Source organism: Phyllostomus discolor, chromosome 8 (genome assembly GCF_004126475.2).
Source record: "Phyllostomus discolor isolate MPI-MPIP mPhyDis1 chromosome 8, mPhyDis1.pri.v3, whole genome shotgun sequence".
NCBI classification, from domain to species: Eukaryota; Metazoa; Chordata; class Mammalia; order Chiroptera; family Phyllostomidae; genus Phyllostomus; species Phyllostomus discolor.
The window spans coordinates 92994753-93009194 of NC_040910.2; the positions used below are offsets into that span (position 1 = coordinate 92994753).

General features: G+C 39.9%; 1 pseudogene; it reads left to right on the forward strand.

Annotated features, from left to right (window-relative positions):
• Window positions 1-11614: 11614 nt before the first annotated feature.
• On the forward strand, window positions 11615-12268 carry LOC114503818 (annotated as a pseudogene).
• Window positions 12269-14442: the final 2174 nt, after the last annotated feature.

A 14442-nucleotide genomic window follows, 5' to 3' on the forward strand; every position in this document is an offset into this window, starting at 1 on the left:
CCACCTTTTACTCTCCTGGGGTCCCAGGTTGTACTTTAAAAGTCCCTTTCTCTGTGATCCCATAATGATCTCTGCAAATTTCCATTCAGCGTATTGTATTGAAATCATTTCTGTGTATACAGAGGATAGGTCTTCTTTTCATGTCATGAGTGCCTAACCCCAACCTTAATGCTTATGTTTGTATGTTTTCTAGAGTAAACATAAACATTTATAAGAGTTTAGTAGGTGTTGTTTTCTTGTTTATAGCTTTATTACTTTTTAAGCTAATTGCCCTTAGGCAAATCAGTTGCCTCTTTGATATAGTTTTTTCCATCTTAAGATGAAGATAATAATTGCTAATATTTATTAAACACCTGCTATGTTACAGGTATTCTTCAAAGTACTTTGCATGTTTGCACAATGATGCTATGAAGTAGCTACTATTATCATCCCTGTTTTACAGATAAGAAGGCTGAAGATTTAGAAAAGAAGTCTAACTATTTTGCGTAGTTAGTAGATGGGAAAGGTAGGCTTCTAGTCTGAGCAGTCGGACTCCAGAATCCATGCTTCTAACGACTGTACTCTGCTGCATCACAGGAGCAAGGTTATCAGGGGACCAAGGGAGGTGCTAGTGAGGACAATTGTAAAGCACACAGTATTGCTCTGGCTGGTGTGGCTCAGTGGATTGAGTGCTGGCCTGCAAACCAAAGGGCTGGTGGTTTGATTCCCAGTCAGGGCGCATGCCTGGGTTGTAGGCCAGGTCACCAGTTGGGGGTGCCCAGGAGGCAACCACACATTGATGTTTATTTCTCTTCCTCTTTTTCTCCCTCCCTTCCTCTCTCTCTTACTAAGAAGAAATAAATAAAAATTTAAAAATAAAGCACAAATATTATGCAAATAATAATAATTATCTTTTTTTGAGCACTGGTATGTGTTGTACCTAGTGCCAAGTAGTTTATACATATTAATTAACTTAATACTTGGTACTGTTGTAATCTCCGCTGAAGATGAGACAATCAGGGCAAAGAAAGATTGTACAGTATAGTAGGTGGGAGAGCCTGAATTCAAGCACAGCGGTCTGAATCTGTAGCCAGCATGCTTACCCACAATGCTATGCTGCCTCTCAAATATTAATTCATATAATATAGTTACTGTGTGCTCCCTGCAGGTGAATTTTGCCACATAAATCTTCCCATTACATTGTACATATCTGAAACTATACATGCTTTAAACAAAGTGCATTTATTCCATCTGGCAGCAAAAGGAAGTGTTACAGAACAAGAGATACCTGTCATACAAGTGAGGACTTTCAGGATTGGCACCTAGAAATAATGTGTTCGCCTCTTTAACAGGAGTGTATTTAAAGATAGAACCACACATACACTGAATGTACTTACACACATGTTACAGTCAGTAAAGGAAATCAATGAAAATTTGAATCATGATTTAGAAATCAAAGTATCCTTTGTTTTCTTTATTATTTCATTATCATCTAATTCATTACTTCTTTTAAAACAATACCAGCATTATATCCTCTTTGGAAGAATTACTGCATATGAAATAGAGATTTTTTTTATAAAATCCTAAATTGGGATCCACTTTTTAGTTGAAATGGGGAGATATGAGTTCTAACTACCCTGACTTTGGTGGGGTGAGCTGAGAAAATGGGGTGATTTAATTTTTGTGCTGAGTTTTCACTTTTCATTTCCACTTATAAAGGTTGATTGACCTTAGTGGAACAGGCAGAAGGACCGAAGAAAAGCCCAGGGTTTTTTCTGAGTCTCGCTAGAACCATCTTCTCCAAAGGACCCCCAGCAGACCACCTGTGTTAGTGTAGCTCAGTCACGTTCAGATGGACAGGCTTATGTCTTCCAACGACAAAAATGCTGAGTGAACCTGCCGCACGAGAGACCTGCTGGATAACGTTACCCACAGCAGCTATATACTTGGCATGATATGGGATGTTTACCACTCAGCTTTCCATGTGCTTAATAGATGAAGCTCTTTTCATGTTGTTTGTTTCTGTTGGACTGTATGTGTTAAAAATCATATAAAGGTCAAATTCCATAGGAAAGCATTGTTCTGACTAAATTTCCAGCCCCAAACTCTGGACCCAAACCAGCAGGATCTGAGAACGTGTCAGGGATAGTATGCCTTACATTGCAGCCCTCAAAAGTCACGATGAACTCATGGTGAGGATAAGTTTGAAAAGATATTTCAACCTGGCTAGTTCGCAGGCAGTCAGATGTGACGGCAAAGTGAGTAAAGTACATGCCACCTCGCCAGAAAGGAGCTGAAAGAATGCACTGGAGGGACAAATGGAAATAAGTAAGAGAATGTGCCTGAGCCATAGGGAGAAAAGTTAGCTCCGCTGCATGCCTCCTGCTTTTTCAAAATAGACTTGAGAGTGATTAAATGTGATTTGAGTTAAACTGAGAGTCCAAGCCCTAACTACATGTATTTAGCTATATAGTTTTTGGTGCAGTTTATTACAGGCAATGTTGTCTGTAAGCCCATTTTAGAGTTTGAATTAAAACATGAAATCTTGAAGAAGAAGGAAAAAGCTATATGATGTCCTCAAAACTGCATTAGTCTAAATTTAAGCTCTGAAGAGATTATTTTTTTATCTTTGTAATTTCCCTTGTAAAATACCCAGCAAAACACATGTGTTCATATTAACACTTTTTGGAGTTAACAATGCTGTTAGATTTTTTTAAAAAATCTGCCCAAGAACAGCCCCCCTTAGAAAACACATCGTGATTGTGAGGGGGATGACTTCTGTCATGCCTCAAACAATGAAAACTTTAGCCTTAGCATAGTCACCCTCATACTAAATTTTTGCCTTTTGGATTTTGGTTTTCACTTATATTTCCACTCTGGTACTCTCTTTCAGTCATCTTACTTTCTTAGCTTAAAGAAATCCTATTCTATCTTTAAAAGAATATTAAATATTTATCACCTAAAGAAACTGTTCTCTATTCCCTACCCTTCATTCTTCCCAAGCAGAATTATTTTCCCTAATTTATGGTTCCATAGGTTCTAGTACAGTCGTGTGCCTCTTAACACAGGGATGCGTCCTGAGAAATGAGTTGTTAGGCAATTTCATCATTGTGTGAATATCACAGCTACTTACACAAACTCAAATGCTATAGCCTACAAGCTACGTTATATGATACAGCCTATTACTCCCAGCTACAAGCGTGTACAGCATGCCACTGTCCAAAACAACACAAGAGTAAATGAAGCACAAGAGAAAATGATGCCGTCAGGAGATGCGGTAAACACGAGATGGATGGAGTTGATGCTGGAGTAACACAGCCTACTGCTTTACGGCAAACTTTTTAATATGTGTATGAAGAGTATACTCTAAAATAATGATAAAAATGATAGTGTAGTACATACATAAACCAGTGACAATTACTTTTATGATTATCAAGGGTTACGTACTGTACATAATTGTATGTACAGTAATTGTACATAATTGTGCTTTTATATGACTCGCCGCTCAGTAGTTTTCCAGCATCACCACAAACTCAGGCGTAACATGCTGCACTACTGTGTTACAACAGTTACAATGTCACTAGTTGGTAGGAAATTTTAGCTCCATTGTAATCTTATGAGACAAACCTAGGTCAGCTGTTGACCTAAAGGTCTTTATACTGCACATGACTTTTTAAAAGTAGAAGTGAAAGGTCTTACATGTGTAATAATCCATATAGTGCTTGTAACATTATATTATAGTTAGTATGTATTTGCCATTCTTCGGAATTGATTGTAAGCTGCTCAGAGCAGGAACTGTCTTATTTATCCCAAACACCTACTGTCTGGTTTAAGAAGTTAACCTCAAGTCTTGCACATAGCTGACACTGTTTTTTGAAACCAAAGGATCTTCAAGGTAAAGTCTAATGTGGGGAAAAGAAACCAACCAACCAAACCCCTAAAATTCTTCCAGACATTCTCCTGCTTTGTTGTGGAACTGGACTCCCTATTTGCCCACATTCTCCACAGCGTTTCTGTGAGCTTCCCTCCCCTGATATCTGCAAATCTGTTCATCAGCTGTTCTCATCATGACAGTAGACACGTTACTTTGAATCCATTATGTACTCAGAAAGCACGTGTTGACTACCTACTGTTACATTGCCAAAATTTTATCAACTTTTACTCCTCATTTATTTAAAATACTGATAAGTAATAATATTCACTGCCATAGTTTATACAGCATTTTGCAGCCTACAAAACACTTTCACAGTCACTATTTCATTAAGTTTTCCAAAATGTATGAAGTGAATATTATTATTATCTCAACTTTTAAGCCTTAGAATCTTGGCTAAAAATGCTTTTGTTTAATTATGTCAGTTTATATAATTTAGGATCTCTAAGGGCCTTTAAAGATTGAGCCCCACCTATTCCTCTTACAGGTAAGTAAAATGATAGTCTGGATGGGTGAAGTGACTTACTTCTTAATGAACAGGAGAAGTCTAAACTGCAATAGAGTCTTTCTTCTAGCTCCTGAGTGCTAGCTCCGTGTTCTAGCCACCACATCCATTGTGTCTGGGACAAAAAAGTGTGAGTGCCTCAGCCTCATTTGGAGAAAGGGGGTGGGATGTGTGGTGACGGATGAAGGTCGGACTCTGGGTGGTGCGCACACAGGGCGGCGCGCAGGCGGAACTTCACAGGACTGTCCGTACGATCTGTATTCACCGGCGTCGTCCCTGTAAATTGCATCGAGAAATTCTGTGTGTTCATTTTTGGGAAGTGTCATTTCTGACACCATTTTGTAAATCTCATTCTTGTCATAGTCTTCTTTCTGGATTTATATTCTCTTTTTTCTCCTCCTACTCTCTGAAGTCGAACTTATGTGTACCCATACTGTGTACAACAACTTTTCCTATGCAATGTTCTCTCTCTCTCGATTTTATCTAACTTATTAACCCTCTTCCCCCCGCCCCCCAGTCTCCAGGTTTCTTGATCTTTCATTCTTGTTTTCAATATTCAGTTAGTTGGGTCATTTTTTAGCATTTACTCAAAGGTCTACAGAGAGACCTGGATGATGTGAGAGGTGGGTGCCGTTGCTTGGTACTCTTCCTTTGCTGAGAACTCAGAGTTTTAAACTGGAATGAATTCTTAGAGATGCTTAGTCTAATTCCATGGTTTCCCAGATGAGGAAAATGAGCTCTGGTGACAAGAATGTATATAGCCTGGCTCCACACCCAGGGTTCTAAGCACAGGCTTTCTACCATGCTACTGGTGTTGCCTGTTGAATGAAAAAGTTCTCAGAAGAAGGGCAAGAATGTCGACTGAGTGCAAAGAAGGAAAAGCAAGGAATTTATGCTAATGAACCCCCCAGACTTGATTATCCTAAACCTGTTAAAAATTTAAACCGTTTGAAGATTCTATTTGTAAAAATTTACCTTAATTTGCAACTAAACCTGGAGAGGTCTTCTGAAGAGCCTAGCAACCTTATCTTTCTGTTCTACTTTATCAAATCATGAGAAATGTAATCATTTTTTTCTTAAGGAAAATGATTTGTGTTAGATTTATTGGGGTGGCTTTGGTTAATAGGGTCATATAGGTTTCAAGAGCAGGAAAATGATTTTCGTGTGACAATTTCCTAGTACTTTTGCCATTTTGTCTTTAGCTATAAGCCCATTATTTTTCCATGGCACATTATAGGGAAATAGTGATAATGTTGCAGCTGAAACCAGCTGAATTAGACACTATGTAAACCCTTTATAATTTATTAACAAGATTTGACCATAGAGGCTGATTTTTGTAAGATTTGGTTTGGTGCGACAGAGTCCTTTGCATTGGATTCAGACTGAAACTTTCCAGACTTGAGAGTGCTCACATTTTCATAGCTTAATTGTAAATCATCTTTCATTTAGAAGATTTAAAGACAGCCTAAAGACCTAAATCTTTTCCGTCACCTTCCTAACTAGGAAAAGCCTTTAGATGAGCCTAATATATTATGGGTTTTTTCCAACAGCTCAGAACAAACAGTTTGATAATGGTCAAATAGAACAAATACTATCACGAGGAAAACAACTTCTTCCTCCAAGAGTTAAATGTAAAATTAGGTGTCATTATAGGGCATTTGGAAGACGTTTGAAAGCAGTCTAGCCTAAGCAGGCCAAACGACTCAACTGTAATGGGCAGCAAATCAAAACCAGAGTGGTAGGCTTGTTGTTCCCCTATTTGTTTTGCTTTATTCTGCTTGATTATTTTGGCAAAGTTAAGCTGAACCGGCAATGCTCTGAAGTTCTGTAAATTTAAGCTTTTAATTAGGTAAAAGACTCTTGCAGCTCTCGCTGAGTGCCCATTTCGTGTCTGAATGCTTTATTCCCCACTCTGGTGTGTTGTGAAGAGTCGTGGCGCTCCAGGCTGCGTCTGCCCGGTAGTCACGGAAACCCTCCACGGGTCCTCTCCCAGTGTATCCGCTGGGGTGCGGTTGCTCTATAGGTGCCTCATGCATTTGGGTATCTCCGGGACTTTCTGGACATTTGCATTGTTAAAGGACAAGTAAATTCTTCTTAAAGTTAACTCTGACGAAAGATCTTCCATTTTAAGTTATTTTTAAATGTAAAAGCATTTTAATTAGCACTGCCTGTAAATGGTAGGTTTTTCTGGGAAGAGAGCATTTTCTACTTTACTTTTTCACTAATATCTTTCCAAATGTTTAATAGATTTGCACATGTTTTTATATATGTAATTTTAATTAGAAATGGAACACAGGAGAAAAAGAGTTATCAAATGATGGTATAAGACTGGCTGTATTTTTTTAAGAAAAAATAAAAGTCTTTAAATTGGTATATTTCATATAGATAAAAAAAATCTTTAAATAATCCCCTCATATACTAGGACTTTAAAAGGTTAGAGTCTGCCTTACAGAAAGTTCATTTAAACAGTGTAAGGATCATGAGGGAAAATTGATCAGAATCAGACAGGTTAAGTGTATGCATAGAAACATAAATCACATTTAGTGGTTTTGGTGCAGCTAGAAGAAATCTCTAAATTGGTTTCCTTCTGAAACAGGAAGTATATTGCTTATGATTTAGTCACCACAGTTAGAGGATAACCCTTGCTTTCAGGTAGAATCTGGTCAGCTTTTTACCTGGGATGTAACATTTACCTACATTATAGAAAACCCAGAACCTTTATGAAAATGAATCCTAACTTATTTGGGTCAAAAATCTTAAGAATGTTTACAGAAAAAAATTGCTCCCCACAGACAATCTTATTACACTTACTCTCTGAAACAGGTGTCTAAACTGATTTGGGAGCTTCGGTTTTATTTTTGTCCGTATTTAACTTCCTGCCGTGCAGATGCCCTGCTCCTTAAGGGATTAGCGTGATTGAGTGGCACGGGGACAGACCAGGCTGCCCCGGCTCGTCTTCCCTCTCCAGCCGATTAGTCAGTCACCTCTGGGTTCCTTGCACAAGTAAGTCACGTTTATCAATCTCAATATTTGATCTGCAGCGACCACATTAACTACGGGCAAAATCTAAGTTACCAGTTACAGTTTGGATTTAGAAAGACACTTTCTAACCCTAAACTGCGTGTGATGCTCTTAGTGAACGTCAGCCTCTTCCCTCCTGGTCACGTTGACAGCACAGCCCTGCCCGTGGACTTCAGCTTAAGTGGGAGGCACGGCGCTGTTGCCGACATGTAAAGCCTCGAGAGAGGTGAACTAGTCCAGATTATGTCTTCTTACAGCAATGAGGTTACTTCGAATTCGGAATCATTTTCTCAGAAGCAGCATGTTTGCAGGGAAGGCTCGAGGCTGACAGAAAATCGTTCTGACACCAGTACTACAGTTTGCCTGTCTCTCACTTGTCCTTGACTTGACACACGACTTGAGGGCTTTGAGGTGATTAATAGCTTACTCGCTCTCTCCGGGGTGACGATTACCTCCCCGCAGGTACTATCATCCCAGCGTATTAGCGGTGGTAATGACCGGGATTTGTGTAACACTGTCTTAAGGACGATTGCAAAGTGTTCCGTGCTTATTATCTTTTCCCTCTGAGGTCAGGCCGGAGTTGTTACTTAGAGTGCTCTGGTGGGGAAACCGAAGCACTGCCTTCAGAGGACTGGTCCCGGGGCCCACGGACAGGCGACCACAGAGGAAGGTTTAGACCCTCCATCTCCTGACTGCGGACCCACTATTCCTCCAACCCGATTGCTGCCCCTTCCTCATTTTCAGAATGAATAGGACCCACTAGCTTCCACACTTCACCCCAAGCACTGAAAACAACTAAATCTCCTGGCAGTGTGAAAATACATTTATGTGCTAGCCTGAATACTCATTATAGCCTATGGTTCTCTGCATGTGGTTTGAGATATCCTTTGAACAGAAAAGTGTGTGACAAATGTCATGGGCATGTTGAACTTCCCTTGTAGAGACTGCGTTCATGCCCATGTCGCATGTCGTGAATGGGAATGAACGGCGCCAGGGCTGGCGTGAGCCCCCTCTGCGTTTGGGGTTTCGGTGTCTCATTCCAAACGTCCATCGGGGATTTTCCCTCAGCAGCCCCTGCGCCAAATCACATGTTCACGTGTGGGCGTTGAGGCTGGCTACACTCTTTCGTCATTCTATTGAATTCCTTACACAAAACGCATTATGTCTTTGGGACTTTGTGTGTGCAACCAAACCCTCTAATACGCAGTTTCTTTTGTCAGTATCAGCCTAATTTGACTGCTTTTCTTGTAGTAAAAACGCAACCTGATAAAAAGAAGAATTTGATTTGACTCACATTTGGCTTGAAAACCTGATGTTGATTAAAGACCTCACCCAGGCATGTTTTTGTAGTAAAGATTGCTCTCACTTTGAAGTGATTATTTATCATGTTCTTTATTAAGGAAAAGAAAAGGAAGGGAAACTTAGGTACTTTCACCATTAATTTTGTGCTAGTCTCTGTCATGTATTTTTCATACATGTTAACTTATTCGAACCTCATAAAACCTGCAAGATAAATATTACTTTCTCCCATTTTAACACAGGAGAAAATTGAGAGTCAGAACAGTTAAGTAACTTGAGCAATAAATTAATACATAGCAGAGCCCAAATTCAAACCCTAGCGTGTCTGATATTTATTAGCCAGACTATACCTGGGGAGGCCCTGGGGTCCATTCAGTTGCTATCAATGAGTATCATGTAAATAATGGAACTAAGGCTCCCTTAAAAGGAAGACTCCCTATGTAAAGGGCCACATCCAGGCATATATTAAATATAATTACAGAAGTCTTTCCCAACCCTATCACTTGTGTGACACTTGAGAAAAGCCTCTCACTAAAAAGAAAAAAAACACTTTAAAAATAATTGTACTGTTTCATCATCTTTTGTGACAACGGTGAGGAAGTCCGAAGGAAAGTATGTGTCCTAGGCTCTGTCACTTGGCAGAATCGAACACCTTTTGGATTCAGACTTCGTGGGGGAGTAGCTGGTAGGAGAAGCTGGTGCTTTTAGACAACATATCAGCATCTGGGTAGACTACGTAAAGGAAAAATTATCTAGAAAAGAGACTATTTCTGTTAACTGTTTTGCATTTCTAATCACTAACCATTTTAGGTGGAACTCTTTTTTCTAGAGGCAGGCTTGGGCAGAAGGAACACTCTCTTCCCTTTCTAAATGGAGCTAAGCTCAGACTGGGAGAAGTTAGATAATAGATTATTTCCAGCTCTTAGCATCAGTGGATTTAAATCGCATGAACATTAAATTTGCTTTGCAATTGTACCTCCAAAAAGCCCCCAGAAAAAAGCTGCAAAAAAACAAAACAAAACAACCCCACCCACCCCAGTAGGAATCAGGCCCAATAAGGATTCTTCTAGTGCCAGAAGACAGCACTAGGGTGCTGGGCGCTCGGAGGTGAAGAAGTATTCCTAGGGATGAGAGGAGACCTCCATTCTACCCTACCGGTGTTGCTGTACAGGCTCCAGGGTACAACTACCCATGAGCCTCTGAAAGTAATCCCTGAGCTTTGGGCGGGCTGTAGATTGCGGGTGCCTGGCTGACGTTTTGCTGAACATTTGATCTTAATATTGAAGCTATTCATATTCTCACCAGTAGAGGTCCTCAGTATCACAGTTCTTCCACTAAGATGCTGAAAAAGTATCCCATCCTTGAATTATTTGACATTCATGGTACTTGAAGAACTTAGTCATTTTATGGTTGTAATTGTCTGCTAATAAATCATTAATAAATGAAAAAATTAGTCCTTGTCTTATCTTGGCTTAAAATTTTACAATCTTGTGGAAAGCCAAAATAATGTGTCAAAAATGAGTTAATTCAACAGTGGGGCATTGAAAAATATATATATGCCATTCTCTTGAGATTTTGAAATAAGAAGACCATGAGGAAATGTTTTAAAATGCTTTGAAGTTTTTCAAGATGAAGAACAGCAAAGATTTTGGGGGAGTCTTGGGGGTCAGTTCCAGTTTTGTAACAACAGCCAATTTACTTGCTGTCTATTATGTTTGGAACTATGGATCTGAAAGATACTTAGGGTGGGCTTTGTTTTTTATCCTATTTGAATTATCTGCCTGTGAACACAGTTCACTAAGAACATCCCCACTTACCATCTCTTTCCACCGGCATCTGACGTTGTCCTTAACTCCTCTCAATCCTTCCTCTCCCTAGCTAAGCAACCACTAAATCTTATCGATTCTACCCCCTCTGTGTTGACTGTGCCGTGACCCATCTCTTTAGGCCCCACAGCACCAGTTTAGACCCTTCACTGAGCTATTGCAACTGTTCCCTAACCGATCTATTTCCAGTCTTATCTCCTTCTAAACCACTCCCCGCCTCTTTAAAAAATTACCTTTCTCAAATGCCATGTCCCTGCTTAATACTTTCAGTGGTTTACTATCATGACTCGATAAAGCCCAAATTTTCCTAGCATAGCCTGCAAGTTCTTTTATAACTTGTCTCTACCTCTTTATCTTTGTTGCTTCCTTCTCCCTCAGCACAGCTCTCAAATCTGTGTTCCAACAGAACTAGAGTTCTCCAAACACGGCAAACGATTTCAACCTTCCTGTTTTTACATGATGGTTTTCTCTCTAATACTACTGTTAATTCTTCTGTCTCTCCCTGTTTGCCGGTCAAGCACCTATCTCTTCCAGGCAGGGTTAGCTCTTAACCTTTTTGTGCGAATACTGTGCTGTGTATATTTTTCCACTAACATACTCCCCATATTAGATTAGGTATTTCTCCTGCTAGGCCAGTGATTTGGGGAGAGAGGGGGCAATTTTGCCCATCAGGGAATATTTGGCAATGTTTGGAGATGTTTTTGATTATCACACAGGGGAGTGCTACTGGTGTCTAGTGGGTGGAAGCCAGAGATGCTGCTAAACATTCTATAATTCCTAGGACAGTCTCCCATAACAAAGAATCATTCAGTCAAAAATGTCAATAGTGCCAAGGTTGAGGGCGATGGAGACTCAGATATGGCACCCGCCTGCTGACTCTGTGGGGAGGGCTCAGCAAAGGAACAGTGGCCTCTGCTTGCACTTCTGTCTGGGAGGAAGCTGCCACCCAGCTCTCACCCTGAAGCCAGACAATTCAGTTCCTCCCTGTATGTTGCTGGCACCTTTCAAGCTGCTGCCTCAGCACTGGAGCTCCGAGCAAGGGAATCTAATTCCATGAACCAAAGGCAGAGAAGAGTCCTGGGACAGCCCCTTTCCATCCCTACCTCCTGGCACAAGAAGTAAAGGTGGTCGATGATGTCTTTTTTTCCTAAGGTCTCTTAGAAACTGAGGTTCCAGAAGCTGGAGCCTCTGAAGAATGTGTTTCCACCTTTGCAGAAAGAGCTGGGACCCTGGTGCTAAAAAGTGTCACATCGTGATGAGAGGCCTAGGAGCTATGACCTGGGATAACACCAACAAGGTGAGAAAATACAAGAACATCGTCCTAGACCCGCTGGTACATGGCTGGTATGATCCATGAGTTCTGAAGTCATCCACGAGAATATGGAGACTGACCATCAGCCCAGGCAAGATCCAAGAGAAAGGTCAGGGCTCCTTCCTCAGAGGCTTGCTTTTCAGACCAGGACTGTATGAGATGTTGAGAATGACAGCCCGATATACCCGGCCTTTTGTTTGGGCAATTGGCTGCCTTTGCTGGGCAGAAATGGAAGAAACTTTCACCAAATTAAGCAGACTCAAGATTCCCTCCTGACCCATTTACAGGCTAGAAATCCCCAGGTTGCCGAGGCTTGCAAAGCCAGGTTTCTAGCCTGTTCTCCCTTTCCGAGACAAAGGCAGGCACACAGAGCCGCGGGAAATGCTTCCATGTGAGCACGCTGCGGGAGGGTTGGCTGTTCCCCCTCTCCTAACTCTTCAGTTGCGTCTGCTTCCCTCTTGTGATTGTAACAGAAAAGGGGTGTTGGGAGAGCAATTGATGGCAAAAATAATACTGTGAAATTGTGTAATTATATCCAAAGTAAATCTAAATTGCTTTCACATATGTTGGTTTCTCCCCATATGAATCCGATGAGAAGGAGCATACTTTCTTTAAAACAATTTACAGTCTACGCTGACTCTGTGCTTATTTCTCAGCTTTTTCCTTATGTTCAACACTGTCACTTATCTTCTATTTTCTTTTTTTTTTTAATTTCTGAAGCTGAGACGGCTAACAATTACTTTAAGTATTTTTTCAATCTGCTATTGATACTTTGCTATTTGCTACTGACACCTTGTCTCGGTAAGATCTATTTACAGTTGGTCAAAATACCATGAAGGTGGCTTGGAAGGGTGTCTTCAGCTTCTCATAATCCTCAATAGTCATTGTCTCCAAGATCATTGGGAACAAGAATTAATAAGGGAAAAAATCGACAAAACACGTGTTAAAAAACCTCAGGCTGATGGCGATGTGTGGAAGGATAGAAGTAACATTTATTGAGAATGTTTAAAATCCATTGAGTGCTAAGTGCTGTGAAAGTATTATTTAATACAACAACCCAATGAGGAAGGTACTGTTATTATCCTCATTTTATAGATAGAAAACTAAGGCACAGGGAAATTAAGTAACTTGCCCAAGATGACCCAATAAATAATAGAGCCAGAATTCAAACCTGTATGGTCTGACTTTCAGAGCCAGCATGCAACCACCGTGCGGCACTGCTTTGTTGTGGAGTAACTGATGCATGGTTAGAAATGCATAAATAAATAAATAAATAAATAAATACCAAGATTGAGAAACTATGCCAGACCATAAACTTGTGCCTCTTTTTCAACTTAGGACCCTCAAGACCTGGAACAATGCCAGACAATACTTTGGCACTAAATAAACACTGGTTCAATGAGTGAGAAATATTGTAAGAGTCCCTGGAGGGAGCATCCGTCCAAAGGTAGACAAGTAAGACTCTTTGAGGAAATAGCCAGAGCCCTATTCAATCACATTTAAAGGTGTAATTTGAAATTTATTTTAAAATTTCCTTCATAATGCATAGAGAGATTGGATTAAAATTGTGATCTGATTATGTGCCTACTTCCCCTCCCCACAAAATTATAAAATGTAAGAAAACATATTAAAAAGAAGGAAAGGTTAACCAGATTACCCGTTTTGAAGAATCCCTGAAAGAGAATACAAAGGATAAAAGAAAATAATTCAAGAAATAATCGAAGGAAGTTCCCTAGATCTAAAGGAAAGTGGAAGCTTTCAGACTGAAAGGACCTACATTAGAACACCAAGGATAAAGAAAAAGCTCAGAAAACCGAGGATAAGGTGAGGAAAAACAAATAATCTACAAAGGACTAGATATCAACTTGGCATTATGCGTTTTGTTACTAAGGCTAGATGCCAAAGACAATGAAACAATATCTGAATACAATGAAGGAAAATTATTTTAAAGCTAAAATCTTATTTCCAGCTAAGTTCACATTTAAGTGGAGGGAGAGGGCAAAATTAAGACATTCTTAGACATGATAAAACTTGGAAGCTAGCTTCTCACCCACAAACCTTCTCTTTAGAAAATTACTAAATGATGTAACTCAGCTGCTTCTCCACCAAAGGAATTCAAAGGAATATAAAAGATATTTTTTAAAAAGTGGTAAGCAAAGAAACAAACCTGAAGTAAGTCTAATGATGTTCGTGGATGATGAAAAATAACTAACTACAACCTGGCACTAACATAACAGATAATTTTAGGATGGACAAAGAAGGGGAGAGATGAAAGTGGAGAGAAGTGAATGAATGCTTGTTAAGATTCTCGTGTTGTTGGGGACAGAAAGCATGTGGATATATAAACTAATTGAGAGAAAAATGACAGAAAAAAATATTTATTTAGATTTTGAGCTGTGGGGTTTTATTTTATTTTATTTTTCCAGAGTACTTTTACTTTTTTATTTAAAAAATTTTAAATCCTTTTTTATTGTCATTCTATTACAGTTGTCCCAATTTTCCCCCTTTGCCCTCCTCTGCCCAGCCCACCCCCACTCCCACAGTCAGTCCCCACACCGTTGTCCGTGTC